This window comes from Sardina pilchardus, chromosome 17, assembly GCF_963854185.1.
Source record: "Sardina pilchardus chromosome 17, fSarPil1.1, whole genome shotgun sequence".
NCBI lineage: Eukaryota > Metazoa > Chordata > Actinopteri > Clupeiformes > Clupeidae > Sardina > Sardina pilchardus.
Window position 1 is genome coordinate 466,184 of NC_085010.1, and position 15,046 is coordinate 481,229.

The 15,046-nt window shown below is 42.3% G+C and overlaps 5 non-coding genes across 5 annotated transcripts; all 5 read right to left on the bottom strand.

Annotated features, from left to right (window-relative positions):
* Positions 1-7,000: 7,000 nt before the first annotated feature.
* LOC134062977 (5S ribosomal RNA) lies at positions 7,001-7,119 on the bottom strand. The gene has a single exon (XR_009935754.1). It is a non-coding gene; the product is annotated as a 5S ribosomal RNA (ribosomal RNA).
* Positions 7,120-8,756: 1,637 nt separating this feature from the next.
* Positions 8,757-8,875, bottom strand: LOC134062978 (5S ribosomal RNA). The gene has a single exon (XR_009935755.1). It is a non-coding gene; the product is annotated as a 5S ribosomal RNA (ribosomal RNA).
* Positions 8,876-10,512: 1,637 nt separating this feature from the next.
* Positions 10,513-10,631, bottom strand: LOC134062979 (5S ribosomal RNA). The gene has a single exon (XR_009935756.1). It is a non-coding gene; the product is annotated as a 5S ribosomal RNA (ribosomal RNA).
* A 1,637-nt stretch (positions 10,632-12,268) lies between these two features.
* LOC134063193 (5S ribosomal RNA) lies at positions 12,269-12,387 on the bottom strand. The gene has a single exon (XR_009935964.1). It is a non-coding gene; the product is annotated as a 5S ribosomal RNA (ribosomal RNA).
* Positions 12,388-14,025: 1,638 nt separating this feature from the next.
* LOC134062981 (5S ribosomal RNA) lies at positions 14,026-14,144 on the bottom strand. The gene has a single exon (XR_009935758.1). It is a non-coding gene; the product is annotated as a 5S ribosomal RNA (ribosomal RNA).
* Positions 14,145-15,046: the final 902 nt, after the last annotated feature.

Here is a 15,046-nt window from a genome sequence, read left to right on the forward strand (position 1 = left end):
ATAGCTCTGCACTCATTGGATAGACCAAACCAAACAGAACAAGTTATTGGCTGTCAGTATCTGCGAAATCTAAGACAGAAATATGTAGCAGGGTAGGCTATGGAAAACATCCTCCTTCGTTTTTAAAAATAATTCCTTCAAACTGTATGCAATGAACAGCTGGGGAAGTGTGTCGTTAACCCAACGAGCAAACAGACATTTTTAAACAAACGGGAACAACATCACCCAAACATGCTGTTTTAACTGGGTGAAAGTGAAACTGAAGTTTTCCCACACATCCTCGTTGGTCTAAGTGTTCAGAAATAGTTGTGCGAATCCGTGATAAAACCTCCGTTTCAATAGCTAAGATAAACGAAAGGCCAAACTGCATGAACAAATTATGCATTCATAGCCATAGCGTTTCTGTTGCAATCAAAATCAACCTAAGCGAACATGGTCTCACTACCAACTCGTTGAACGAGGACGCATGCAGCCGTGAACGTCACTGCTGTTCATATGTCAATCATCACGTAAAGCCCGCCCTGTGAAATGTGATTGGTCCGAGCCGAAGTGTATCTCGAATAGTAGCAGCTGAACGGAGCAGTGCCAGACCGAAGTTCCCTGCCGAAAAAGAATGGAGGCGGGGCTAAACTTCGGTCTGGCATCCAGGCTAGAACTAGGCATGTTTCTAGAACAAATACGAGTAATGTTAGGAGTATAGCTATCCTGTTATGCGGGAACATCCGCAGTTTACTCACTGTTAAATAAGTTGCAATGTGTTATAGCCTCAAATGGATGGTAAAATAAACAGGACGACTCACCTGTTCAAATGATGTAATAGGATAAAATTTGGTTTTGATAAGTCAAAGCAACCAGGCTGTTACTGGTTAACGTTTCTGAATATGAAATCGATTTTGGATTGGTTGCATGTGATAAAAGCTATGCCATTTCCTGTCCAGACAGCATTCATATTCAGAAATACTGTACACCGGCAACAAAGACACACACACACACACACACACACACACACACACACACACACACACACACACACACACAAACAACTCTTTCAAACAGAAACGTCAGTCCGTTACATCTGCCTCTTGTCCACAAACTGCATGTCGCTGAGTTGACTAGCAACGAAGACTTTCACATAAACACACACACACACACACACACACACACACACACACACACTTACACACACACAGACACACCACCCCTTCAAACACAAATATCTGTCTGTTACGTCTGCCTCTTGTCCACAAACTGCATGTTGCACAGTTCACCCACATCTACCCACAATTCTTTGATTTATAAATAACCCCAGCATTAAAAAACTGCAATGTGTCAAATCTTATTATACAACAATTGGGTTCTATGAAGCTGTTTCTTTGTTTCTGATTGGCCGAGAGACGTTCCATGAGTTGAAATATCCCACGATAATCCACTCTGACTTTTCACAGCTAATAATAAATCACTCCGCGATACAATGTCAAATTGTCAAGTGTAAAACGAACTGTCACATTGCATCCAAGCTGAAATACAGATACTCAGAACATAGAATATGACGGAGGTGGATATTAGCTAGTTGGATGGCATGTAGGCTAAGTAAAATAGTGATGTTTCAAAGCTAAAAGCATGTCCTAACCAGACGCAATGCGAGCTAACGTTTATTAGGCTATATTCTGCATTGCTTGACAACGGGAGAGATAGAACTAACGACTGGCTTTTGGCCATAGCAACGTGCTTTTAGAACTAACGACTGGCCTTTGGCCATAGCAACCATCCATTTAGAACTAGTAACGGCAGTTTGTCCTGCAAGTAATAGAACTTTGTGGCGGAGAGAAGTTAGTTCTACAAACAAGACAGTTTTAGCGATTTACATTATAATGGGAAATTAGCGCAAAAAACAAGTGGTAGAATTGTTGTATAAAAGCAATATAGCACTTGTGATCGTGGGTTGTTGCTGGATATTCCCACGGATGTAGTTGCCTGCGCCACTCGGCCTCGGGCCTCGAGGCTACGGCCGAACAACACCCGTGGGAATATCTAGCAACAACCCACTCCCACTCGTGCTATATTGCTTAAATATGTATACTGTATGTATATACTGTATGGGCAATTCCATGCAAAACTGTCAAGTCCATAACCCCACACAGCATCATACTATGATGTGGATGATGATTTCTTAAAAGTTTACCATTTCGCTCGCGCAAAAAAAAAAAATAATCGTTCCTACATCGTTTTTTTCATCGTTCCTACAAACATTTATCAGAACCAACATTTCTAGATGATGTTGGGAATGGGGTAGGCCTACTATTACTAAAATAAATGCATAAGGTAGCCTATGCCTGTTTTTTACATCCCGACTATTTAATGTAGGTTTTAGGCTAAGCCTACACAGTAAGAGCAACAAGTTGGCCAGAATTATATGAAATAAGGGCATAAAGGGCATGAATAAGACAATTCCTTAGGAGGGGTCGGGAATGCCTGGGTTGAGTTTGAGATGCATTAGGCCTATAGCCTACACATGGATCATCACTATTTGTTTTGTGTTTTTATCCAACTTTGATAACATGCATATAAATATGGAGATTACTTTCTTTTCGCCTTTTCATTGTTATTAGCCTATGCCAATCAACTGAGTTGAATGCTGTGCATGTTGTCTCTACATAGGCTACACATATTGCTGTGCATGTTGTCTACACAGCCTATAGTAGCCTACACTGTTGGCTAATCTAATTAGGCTACACACTTTGCGATAAGGTGACATTTCTGATTCTGACACAACCATCATACAAAATAAAACGAACTCAGCCAAAAGCCTGTTGCAAAAGCCAAGTTCAGCGGCCACAACGTTTTGAAACTTTTCCCCCGGTTCCCATTCGGCTTATGTGACATTTGCAACGTTTAATCATCTTTAACATCGTTCATAGACCTTTACTGACCTCAATCACGCAGACCACCGCAGCATCAGTCTCTCTCTCTCCTGCTCCTCACTAACTTCTTGAAACATCTTTGTATCATCTAGCCAATGAATTGAAAGACAGTCTAAATGTTCCCATGCCAAAAACTAATGCTATACAATGCCATTTAGTTTTCACCATGTCTATGGTTTTCACTCGCAATAAGAAGCTGTTAGCCTGAGTTTGGTTGTTCGATGTTGGCATTTTCCATAACGTTCCATTTAGCTGCCAAAAGCAAATGAAATAGACAAATAGCTTACAATATCGCCAGGCTGCAATATCACCTTTCCTTCCCCATAGCTAAATGTAGGCAACGTTAAGCAATTAACAATTAGCCTACTAATATCAACTAACAATCTCACTATGTCGTTCACTGCGAATTGTGTCCTCTCTTCCGCCCACAGCACGGGAACGTTGACTACGCTCGCCTGCCTACCGCGCTAGCCAGAGCGCTAAGGCTCTGAGGCATGGGAATCATAACGATACTTTCATTCAATAAACAGACTTGTAGGCTATTTATAGTTTGACTCGCTTTGTTGTCATGTTAAATTAATATCTAAATAATCACGCTGACGGTGTCAATGACAATCAATCAGGAGGAGTAGTTATTGAAAATAATCACGCTTTAGACATGACCAGCCTACTTCAACTTGATGGCACATAGACCATAGCTAGCAATAATTGCAAATATTTTTTAGATCTTCTGACTAAGTTTACTGTACTTATTCAAACGACATCAGCACCACTGTCACTGGATATAAAGCAAACGTTGACTTTCACTCGGTGCTTCACTGACTGTAAAAAAGTGTCATAATATTATCTATCTATGCACTGCCTGATGCTTGACAGCAATTGCTAGCTCGATGAGTTGCGAAACGACATCAGCGAAACGACATCAGCAAAACGTACCACTCGGTCCGTATTAAATTTACAGTTAACAACATTGGCTTCCCAGGCATGCATTTAATTACCTTTCACTGCCTTCACGTCTGCCAGGCTCCAAACTGTCTTCATAACAGCAGTTGCAATTCAGTATTAAAACAGCCTTGGTAAAGTTAAAACCAACTATTTGAACTGCAGTTAGTTTAGCCTACCCTCATAACTAGACCTCTCAAATTCCAAAATTTGAAGTCTAAATATACACACTTTATGTTGAAAGTGTAACTGCGATTACATTCTAATTAAAATCCTCCTTGCCTCAAGCACACTGCAGACAGGGCGACCGCTCTACTTCCGGTATTTCGCCGACGTTGGGAGTGAAGTTCACCCAGAATGCTCAGGTCAATACAAATCATCCAAAACACACCGTCAGCATGAAACATCGTGTAATTGTCTAGTATATATACCAAATGAACACCCACAATCTTTAACAGCGTGTAAGTCCGTACTTGCCCTTAGGGGCCATGGCATTGCTTAGATCTAACAAGTCTCAGGATGAGACACTCCGTAGCGGACTATCCACATTGTACTGTTGCGGACCAGCTCCGACATCCAATGACAAATTGTAAGGTGCGAGGCTACTATCATACGCTAGGGAATGTATGCCAGGACCTGTCAGAACTCCATAGTGCTGTGAGAATTGCACCAATATATTTTACAAGAATGGCCTTGATTTGATTTTTTTTTTAAAATATCAACATTGTATCTTAAATCACTCTGAAATGTCATTTCTGCATGACCTAAGCAATTTAAGATGAGCTATTCCGAATAATAGCATACATTCACAAACACACACGTTTTTGCTAATTATAGAGCCATCGACAGACCAAATAACACCAAATTTATTGAGGGTGCTTTGGATGGGGTCTCAAGTCATCCCACCAAATATGGCTTTCATACGTCACAGCATTGCCAAGATAGGCACACTTCCTGTTTGGTGGCTTCGCTCGCTGAATTTAATTGGTCGTCACAGGCGAACGCTTGGACGTATGAAGGCGAAATCAAGGCATTTGATCCGCCTTGGTCTGTAGATCACGCGTGCCAAGTTTCATGACGATCGGATGAACTATGCGGCCAAAGTCGCTTTACTTTGATTTTGGACAAAATTCAAAATGGTGGAAAATCCATCATGGCGGAAAATTACGTCTCATGGTGCGTTGGAATCGGCTGAGTCAGAGGATTCCAACGGTATAAGTTTTATCAAAATAGGCCATACGGATCAAACGTTACGGGCATTAACGTGTTTTCCAACTTTGACCAGTTGGTGGCGCTAGGGCGTGAGAGCGGAGAGCATGAAACCTGGTGGTGTCAATCAGGGTAGTCTCTTCTATCAGCGTACCAAATTTCATGACTTTATGTCTTACGGTTTGGGCTACAGGTGGAAAAATGTGTGGGCATCAGCGCTCAAAAATCGCTTTTCCATTCATTCCTATGGGAAAAAATCGACCGGAAAAACTGGAATAACGGGAGAACGACAAGGCGTATCAAAAAGCTGTATACAAGCCACCATCCTCGCATCAGGACCGACGCGTGAGAGGTGGAACGGCGTCTCTAGCTCTAAATCCCTAGGACAAGATAGGGAGACAAAAGTTTGACTTGAGATAAATAAGTAGTATATGAAACGCACGGAGAACAATAGTGTGCTTTTGCAAGCACACTAATAACTGTTCCTTCTTTATCCTAAAAACGAAGGGTACTGACAGAAGAGTTTGGTTAGGCAAGTGCATATACTTTACTCACAGTTCAACACACATAGGGCAGCTTTATCTCTGATTAAAACGCTCACAGATTTGTTTAGAAGCTAAAGAAATTGTAATGGTGACATAGCATGGCAAAAACCACTTGGTGTACACCATTTGAAACTACCACAAGTAAATTAGAAAACGTCACTGGAGTAAAAAAAAATAAAAAAGCTCAGCTTTTCAAACAAAGATGATACTCAAAGCTAAGGAGAGAAATCAGTGTCTGGCCATGCATGAGAATATAAAACCACTAAGTATTTGATGGGATATAAAAAATAAAAAAAAAAATCCTTTTTTTAAGCGGAGCGAAAACACAGGGGATGTTTCATTGGAGAGAACAACCCTAATTTACAATTCATGAAATATAAGCTTCGTTTTAGAAACGTAGCCTCTCAATGAAAACAACGTACACATACCGGTCGGGATGCAGACGCTCCGAGTTGGGTCTCTGGCCAGTTAGGATTGCGCCTTCAGGTCATGTGTTGTGAAGAGGGTTGTTTCATGGATCCGCTTTGCTTCAACTTCGCCACGGAGAAAGTAAAAACAACTGCTCCAACTGCAGTTCTCTACTGGTGTGCTAGAGTCACTGGCAGCCAATGATCCATACATGTCCACAAATGTACACTAACGACGGAAAGCGTGGCGCTCCCTCCGGCGACGGAGACGTGAATGAGCGCTTCTCCTTAGCGCACGGTTTATATAGGCCTTATACGTAATAGTAGACACACGTCAATCGAATGCTGCATCTAATACGACAACATAGGCTATGTAGTAGCAACTGCTGTCAAGCAAAACTTCATGAAGCACGCTGATATTAGCTTTTCAAATATCAATTCGCTGTGCGTAAAAACAGGAACTTTGGTCACTCGCTCTACTCGGACATCCTGAAACGAGTAACCTACAGTTGTTCAGGAAAACACCACAATATCTGGGATGTCGACAGCCATGCAGACTGTAGGCTATTATCCATACTCAGGCAGTGTTGAAAAAATTACTTTGCAGCTCTTGGGCGAATGAACACAGCGAGACCGGGAATTGTACAAAACGGTGAAAACTAAAGGGACATAGAAAACAAAGCTGTCACCCCCAAAAAATAAGCTAAACATTCCAGATGAAAACAAGCACTAAAACTCCCCCAATCCGCCAACTGTTGACAGTCAACTCGTGCAATTTTGTTCGACCTGTTGCTGGCTTAGCCTATATTTCCTACCTATGCATTTAGTTATTTATTTATTTATTTATTTATTTATTTTGCTTTCAAACGGAGGAAGCAAATATTCAAAGGGGTTGGAACATCTACGTACTAGGGAGCAGGCACGCACAGACAGACAGCCTGAAAAAAAAAAAATTGCACTGGCTGATGGAGAGAAAAGCTTACGGCACCTGGTATTCCCAGGCGGTCTCCCATCCAAGTACTAACCAGGCCCGACGCTGCTTAGCTTCCGAGATCGGACGAGATCGGGCGTGTTCAGCGTGGTATGGCCGTAAGCGAAAGCAACCGGCCAAAGTAACCTACTTAAAGCTCCCCAACCCGGGTTGGAGACGCGTGTGTTGTGAAAGGTGAGGTACGCTACAGTATGTGTTCATGAAAACAAGGGCGCATTTTCCGCGTGGAGTTCAACTTTGAAAGTGAAGAATACAACAAATGGCATTTAAAACGTGGTAACATTTCCAATAACTGTTCCTTCTTTATCCTAAAAACGAAGGGTACTGACAGAAGAGTTTGGTTAGGCAAGTGCATATACTTTACTCACAGTTCAACACACATAGGGCAGCTTTATCTCTGATTAAAACGCTCACAGATTTGTTTAGAAGCTAAAGAAATTGTAATGGTGACATAGCATGGCAAAAACCACTTGGTGTACACCATTTGAAACTACCACAAGTAAATTAGAAAACGTCACTGGAGTAAAAAAAAAAAAAAAAGCTCAGCTTTTCAAACAAAGATGATACTCAAAGCTAAGGAGAGAAATCAGTGTCTGGCCATGCATGAGAATATAAAACCACTAAGTATTTGATGGGATATAAAAAATAAAATAAAAAATCCTTTTTTTAAGCGGAGCGAAAACACAGGGGATGTTTCATTGGAGAGAACAGCCCTAATTTACAATTCATGAAATATAAGCTTCGTTTTAGAAACGTAGCCTCTCAATGAAAACAACGTACACATACCGGTCGGGATGCAGACGCTCCGAGTTGGGTCTCTGGCCAGTTAGGATTGCGCCTTCAGGTCATGTGTTGTGAAGAGGGTTGTTTCATGGATCCGCTTTGCTTCAACTTCGCCACGGAGAAAGTAAAAACAACTGCTCCAACTGCAGTTCTCTACTGGTGTGCTAGAGTCACTGGCAGCCAATGATCCATACATGTCCACAAATGTACACTAACGACGGAAAGCGTGGCGCTCCCTCCGGCGACGGAGACGTGAATGAGCGCTTCTCCTTAGCGCACGGTTTATATAGGCCTTATACGTAATAGTAGACACACGTCAATCGAATGCTGCATCTAATACGACAACATAGGCTATGTAGTAGCAACTGCTGTCAAGCAAAACTTCATGAAGCACGCTGATATTAGCTTTTCAAATATCAATTCGCTGTGCGTAAAAACAGGAACTTTGGTCACTCGCTCTACTCGGACATCCTGAAACGAGTAACCTACAGTTGTTCAGGAAAACACCACAATATCTGGGATGTCGACAGCCATGCAGACTGTAGGCTATTATCCATACTCAGGCAGTGTTGAAAAAATGACTTTGCAGCTCTTGGGCGAATGAACACAGCGAGACCGGGAATTGTACAAAACGGTGAAAACTAAAGGGACATAGAAAACAAAGCTGTCACCCCCAAAAAATAAGCTAAACATTCCAGATGAAAACAAGCACTAAAACTCCCCCAATCCGCCAACTGTTGACAGTCAACTCGTGCAATTTTGTTCGACCTGTTGCTGGCTTAGCCTATATTTCCTACCTATGCATTTAGTTATTTATTTATTTATTTATTTATTTATTTTGCTTTCAAACGGAGGAAGCAAATATTCAAAGGGGTTGGAACATCTACGTACTAGGGAGCAGGCACGCACAGACAGACAGCCTGAAAAAAAAAAAGTTGCACTGGCTGATGGAGAGAAAAGCTTACGGCACCTGGTATTCCCAGGCGGTCTCCCATCCAAGTACTAACCAGGCCCGACGCTGCTTAGCTTCCGAGATCGGACGAGATCGGGCGTGTTCAGCGTGGTATGGCCGTAAGCGAAAGCAACCGGCCAAAGTAACCTACTTAAAGCTCCCCAACCCGGGTTGGAGACGCGTGTGTTGTGAAAGGTGAGGTACGCTACAGTATGTGTTCATGAAAACAAGGGCGCATTTTCCGCGTGGAGTTCAACTTTGAAAGTGAAGAATACAACAAATGGCATTTAAAACTTGGTAACATTTCCAATAACTGTTCCTTCTTTATCCTAAAAACGAAGGGTACTGACAGAAGAGTTTGGTTAGGCAAGTGCATATACTTTACTCACAGTTCAACACACATAGGGCAGCTTTATCTCTGATTAAAACGCTCAGAGATTTGTTTAGAAGCTAAAGAAATTGTAATGGTGACATAGCATGGCAAAAACCACTTGGTGTACACCATTTGAAACTACCACAAGTAAATTAGAAAACGTCACTGGAGTAAAAAAAAAAAAAAAAGCTCAGCTTTTCAAACAAAGATGATACTCAAAGCTAAGGAGAGAAATCAGTGTCTGGCCATGCATGAGAATATAAAACCACTAAGTATTTGATGGGATATAAAAAATAAAAAAAAAAATCCTTTTTTTAAGCGGAGCGAAAACACAGGGGATGTTTCATTGGAGATAACAACCCTAATTTACAATTCATGAAATATAAGCTTCGTTTTAGAAACGTAGCCTCTCAATGAAAACAACGTACACATACCGGTCGGGATGCAGACGCTCCGAGTTGGGTCTCTGGCCAGTTAGGATTGCGCCTTCAGGTCATGTGTTGTGAAGAGGGTTGTTTCATGGATCCGCTTTGCTTCAACTTCGCCACGGAGAAAGTAAAAACAACTGCTCCAACTGCAGTTCTCTACTGGTGTGCTAGAGTCACTGGCAGCCAATGATCCATACATGTCCACAAATGTACACTAACGACGGAAAGCGTGGCGCTCCCTCCGGCGACGGAGACGTGAATGAGCGCTTCTCCTTAGCGCACGGTTTATATAGGCCTTATACGTAATAGTAGACACACGTCAATCGAATGCTGCATCTAATACGACAACATAGGCTATGTAGTAGCAACTGCTGTCAAGCAAAACTTCATGAAGCACGCTGATATTAGCTTTTCAAATATCAATTCGCTGTGCGTAAAAACAGGAACTTTGGTCACTCGCTCTACTCGGACATCCTGAAACGAGTAACCTACAGTTGTTCAGGAAAACACCACAATATCTGGGATGTCGACAGCCATGCAGACTGTAGGCTATTATCCATACTCAGGCAGTGTTGAAAAAATGACTTTGCAGCTCTTGGGCGAATGAACACAGCGAGACCGGGAATTGTACAAAACGGTGAAAACTAAAGGGACATAGAAAACAAAGCTGTCACCCCCAAAAAATAAGCTAAACATTCCAGATGAAAACAAGCACTAAAACTCCCCCAATCCGCCAACTGTTGACAGTCAACTCGTGCAATTTTGTTCGACCTGTTGCTGGCTTAGCCTATATTTCCTACCTATGCATTTAGTTATTTATTTATTTATTTATTTATTTATTTTGCTTTCAAACGGAGGAAGCAAATATTCAAAGGGGTTGGAACATCTACGTACTAGGGAGCAGGCACGCACAGACAGACAGCCTGAAAAAAAAAAAGTTGCACTGGCTGATGGAGAGAAAAGCTTACGGCACCTGGTATTCCCAGGCGGTCTCCCATCCAAGTACTAACCAGGCCCGACGCTGCTTAGCTTCCGAGATCGGACGAGATCGGGCGTGTTCAGCGTGGTATGGCCGTAAGCGAAAGCAACCGGCCAAAGTAACCTACTTAAAGCTCCCCAACCCGGGTTGGAGACGCGTGTGTTGTGAAAGGTGAGGTACGCTACAGTATGTGTTCATGAAAACAAGGGCGCATTTTCCGCGTGGAGTTCAACTTTGAAAGTGAAGAATACAACAAATGGCATTTAAAACTTGGTAACATTTCCAATAACTGTTCCTTCTTTATCCTAAAAACGAAGGGTACTGACAGAAGAGTTTGGTTAGGCAAGTGCATATACTTTACTCACAGTTCAACACACATAGGGCAGCTTTATCTCTGATTAAAACGCTCAGAGATTTGTTTAGAAGCTAAAGAAATTGTAATGGTGACATAGCATGGCAAAAACCACTTGGTGTACACCATTTGAAACTACCACAAGTAAATTAGAAAACGTCACTGGAGTAAAAAAAAAAAAAAAAGCTCAGCTTTTCAAACAAAGATGATACTCAAAGCTAAGGAGAGAAATCAGTGTCTGGCCATGCATGAGAATATAAAACCACTAAGTATTTGATGGGATATAAAAAATAAAAAAAAAAATCCTTTTTTTAAGCGGAGCGAAAACACAGGGGATGTTTCATTGGAGATAACAACCCTAATTTACAATTCATGAAATATAAGCTTCGTTTTAGAAACGTAGCCTCTCAATGAAAACAACGTACACATACCGGTCGGGATGCAGACGCTCCGAGTTGGGTCTCTGGCCAGTTAGGATTGCGCCTTCAGGTCATGTGTTGTGAAGAGGGTTGTTTCATGGATCCGCTTTGCTTCAACTTCGCCACGGAGAAAGTAAAAACAACTGCTCCAACTGCAGTTCTCTACTGGTGTGCTAGAGTCACTGGCAGCCAATGATCCATACATGTCCACAAATGTACACTAACGACGGAAAGCGTGGCGCTCCCTCCGGCGACGGAGACGTGAATGAGCGCTTCTCCTTAGCGCACGGTTTATATAGGCCTTATACGTAATAGTAGACACACGTCAATCGAATGCTGCATCTAATACGACAACATAGGCTATGTAGTAGCAACTGCTGTCAAGCAAAACTTCATGAAGCACGCTGATATTAGCTTTTCAAATATCAATTCGCTGTGCGTAAAAACAGGAACTTTGGTCACTCGCTCTACTCGGACATCCTGAAACGAGTAACCTACAGTTGTTCAGGAAAACACCACAATATCTGGGATGTCGACAGCCATGCAGACTGTAGGCTATTATCCATACTCAGGCAGTGTTGAAAAAATGACTTTGCAGCTCTTGGGCGAATGAACACAGCGAGACCGGGAATTGTACAAAACGGTGAAAACTAAAGGGACATAGAAAACAAAGCTGTCACCCCCCAAAAATAAGCTAAACATTCCAGATGAAAACAAGCACTAAAACTCCCCCAATCCGCCAACTGTTGACAGTCAACTCGTGCAATTTTGTTCGACCTGTTGCTGGCTTAGCCTATATTTCCTACCTATGCATTTAGTTATTTATTTATTTATTTATTTATTTATTTTGCTTTCAAACGGAGGAAGCAAATATTCAAAGGGGTTGGAACATCTACGTACTAGGGAGCAGGCACGCACAGACAGACAGCCTGAAAAAAAAAAAGTTGCACTGGCTGATGGAGAGAAAAATTTACGGCACCTGGTATTCCCAGGCGGTCTCCCATCCAAGTACTAACCAGGCCCGACGCTGCTTAGCTTCCGAGATCGGACGAGATCGGGCGTGTTCAGCGTGGTATGGCCGTAAGCGAAAGCAACCGGCCAAAGTAACCTACTTAAAGCTCCCCAACCCGGGTTGGAGACGCGTGTGTTGTGAAAGGTGAGGTACGCTACAGTATGTGTTCATGAAAACAAGGGCGCATTTTCCGCGTGGAGTTCAACTTTGAAAGTGAAGAATACAACAAATGGCATTTAAAACGTGGTAACATTTCCAATAACTGTTCCTTCTTTATCCTAAAAACGAAGGGTACTGACAGAAGAGTTTGGTTAGGCAAGTGCATATACTTTACTCACAGTTCAACACACATAGGGCAGCTTTATCTCTGATTAAAACGCTCACAGATTTGTTTAGAAGCTAAAGAAATTGTAATGGTGACATAGCATGGCAAAAACCACTTGGTGTACACCATTTGAAACTACCACAAGTAAATTAGAAAACGTCACTGGAGTAAAAAAAAAAAAAAAAGCTCAGCTTTTCAAACAAAGATGATACTCAAAGCTAAGGAGAGAAATCAGTGTCTGGCCATGCATGAGAATATAAAACCACTAAGTATTTGATGGGATATAAAAAATAAAATAAAAAAATCCTTTTTTTAAGCGGAGCGAAAACACAGGGGATGTTTCATTGGAGAGAACAGCCCTAATTTACAATTCATGAAATATAAGCTTCGTTTTAGAAACGTAGCCTCTCAATGAAAACAACGTACACATACCGGTCGGGATGCAGACGCTCCGAGTTGGGTCTCTGGCCAGTTAGGATTGCGCCTTCAGGTCATGTGTTGTGAAGAGGGTTGTTTCATGGATCCGCTTTGCTTCAACTTCGCCACGGAGAAAGTAAAAACAACTGCTCCAACTGCAGTTCTCTACTGGTGTGCTAGAGTCACTGGCAGCCAATGATCCATACATGTCCACAAATGTACACTAACGACGGAAAGCGTGGCGCTCCCTCCGGCGACGGAGACGTGAATGAGCGCTTCTCCTTAGCGCACGGTTTATATAGGCCTTATACGTAATAGTAGACACACGTCAATCGAATGCTGCATCTAATACGACAACATAGGCTATGTAGTAGCAACTGCTGTCAAGCAAAACTTCATGAAGCACGCTGATATTAGCTTTTCAAATATCAATTCGCTGTGCGTAAAAACAGGAACTTTGGTCACTCGCTCTACTCGGACATCCTGAAACGAGTAACCTACAGTTGTTCAGGAAAACACCACAATATCTGGGATGTCGACAGCCATGCAGACTGTAGGCTATTATCCATACTCAGGCAGTGTTGAAAAAATGACTTTGCAGCTCTTGGGCGAATGAACACAGCGAGACCGGGAATTGTACAAAACGGTGAAAACTAAAGGGACATAGAAAACAAAGCTGTCACCCCCAAAAAATAAGCTAAACATTCCAGATGAAAACAAGCACTAAAACTCCCCCAATCCGCCAACTGTTGACAGTCAACTCGTGCAATTTTGTTCGACCTGTTGCTGGCTTAGCCTATATTTCCTACCTATGCATTTAGTTATTTATTTATTTATTTATTTATTTATTTTGCTTTCAAACGGAGGAAGCAAATATTCAAAGGGGTTGGAACATCTACGTACTAGGGAGCAGGCACGCACAGACAGACAGCCTGAAAAAAAAAAAGTTGCACTGGCTGATGGAGAGAAAAGCTTACGGCACCTGGTATTCCCAGGCGGTCTCCCATCCAAGTACTAACCAGGCCCGACGCTGCTTAGCTTCCGAGATCGGACGAGATCGGGCGTGTTCAGCGTGGTATGGCCGTAAGCGAAAGCAACCGGCCAAAGTAACCTACTTAAAGCTCCCCAACCCGGGTTGGAGACGCGTGTGTTGTGAAAGGTGAGGTACGCTACAGTATGTGTTCATGAAAACAAGGGCGCATTTTCCGCGTGGAGTTCAACTTTGAAAGTGAAGAATACAACAAATGGCATTTAAAACTTGGTAACATTTCCAATAACTGTTCCTTCTTTATCCTAAAAACGAAGGGTACTGACAGAAGAGTTTGGTTAGGCAAGTGCATATACTTTACTCACAGTTCAACACACATAGGGCAGCTTTATCTCTGATTAAAACGCTCACAGATTTGTTTAGAAGCTAAAGAAATTGTAATGGTGACATAGCATGGCAAAAACCACTTGGTGTACACCATTTGAAACTACCACAAGTAAATTAGAAAACGTCACTGGAGTAAAAAAAAAAAAAAAAGCTCAGCTTTTCAAACAAAGATGATACTCAAAGCTAAGGAGAGAAATCAGTGTCTGGCCATGCATGAGAATATAAAACCACTAAGTATTTGATGGGATATAAAAAATAAAATAAAATATAGCCGCAAGCGGCGATGGCGGGCCCGAGCACCTGCGGTGCGGAGACCTGTGACATTTCGGAATCTAACAAAGCAACATGTGTGTGTTGGTGGGCATGTGCATGAGCAACACACATGCCCACCGAATTTGGTCAATTTTCCTGAATGTATGTGTCAACCACAAAAGACAACACGCTAGGTGGCGCTATAGAGTCCCTAAGCCACACCTTAGGCCAGAGCTCTATCTCTGACTATCGATAGCAATAACGCACAAGCCAACCAAATTTGGTTCATTTTCGTGAATGTGTGTGCCAACAACAACACACAATGCGCTAGGTGGCGCTATACAGTCCCTAAGACACTCTTGAC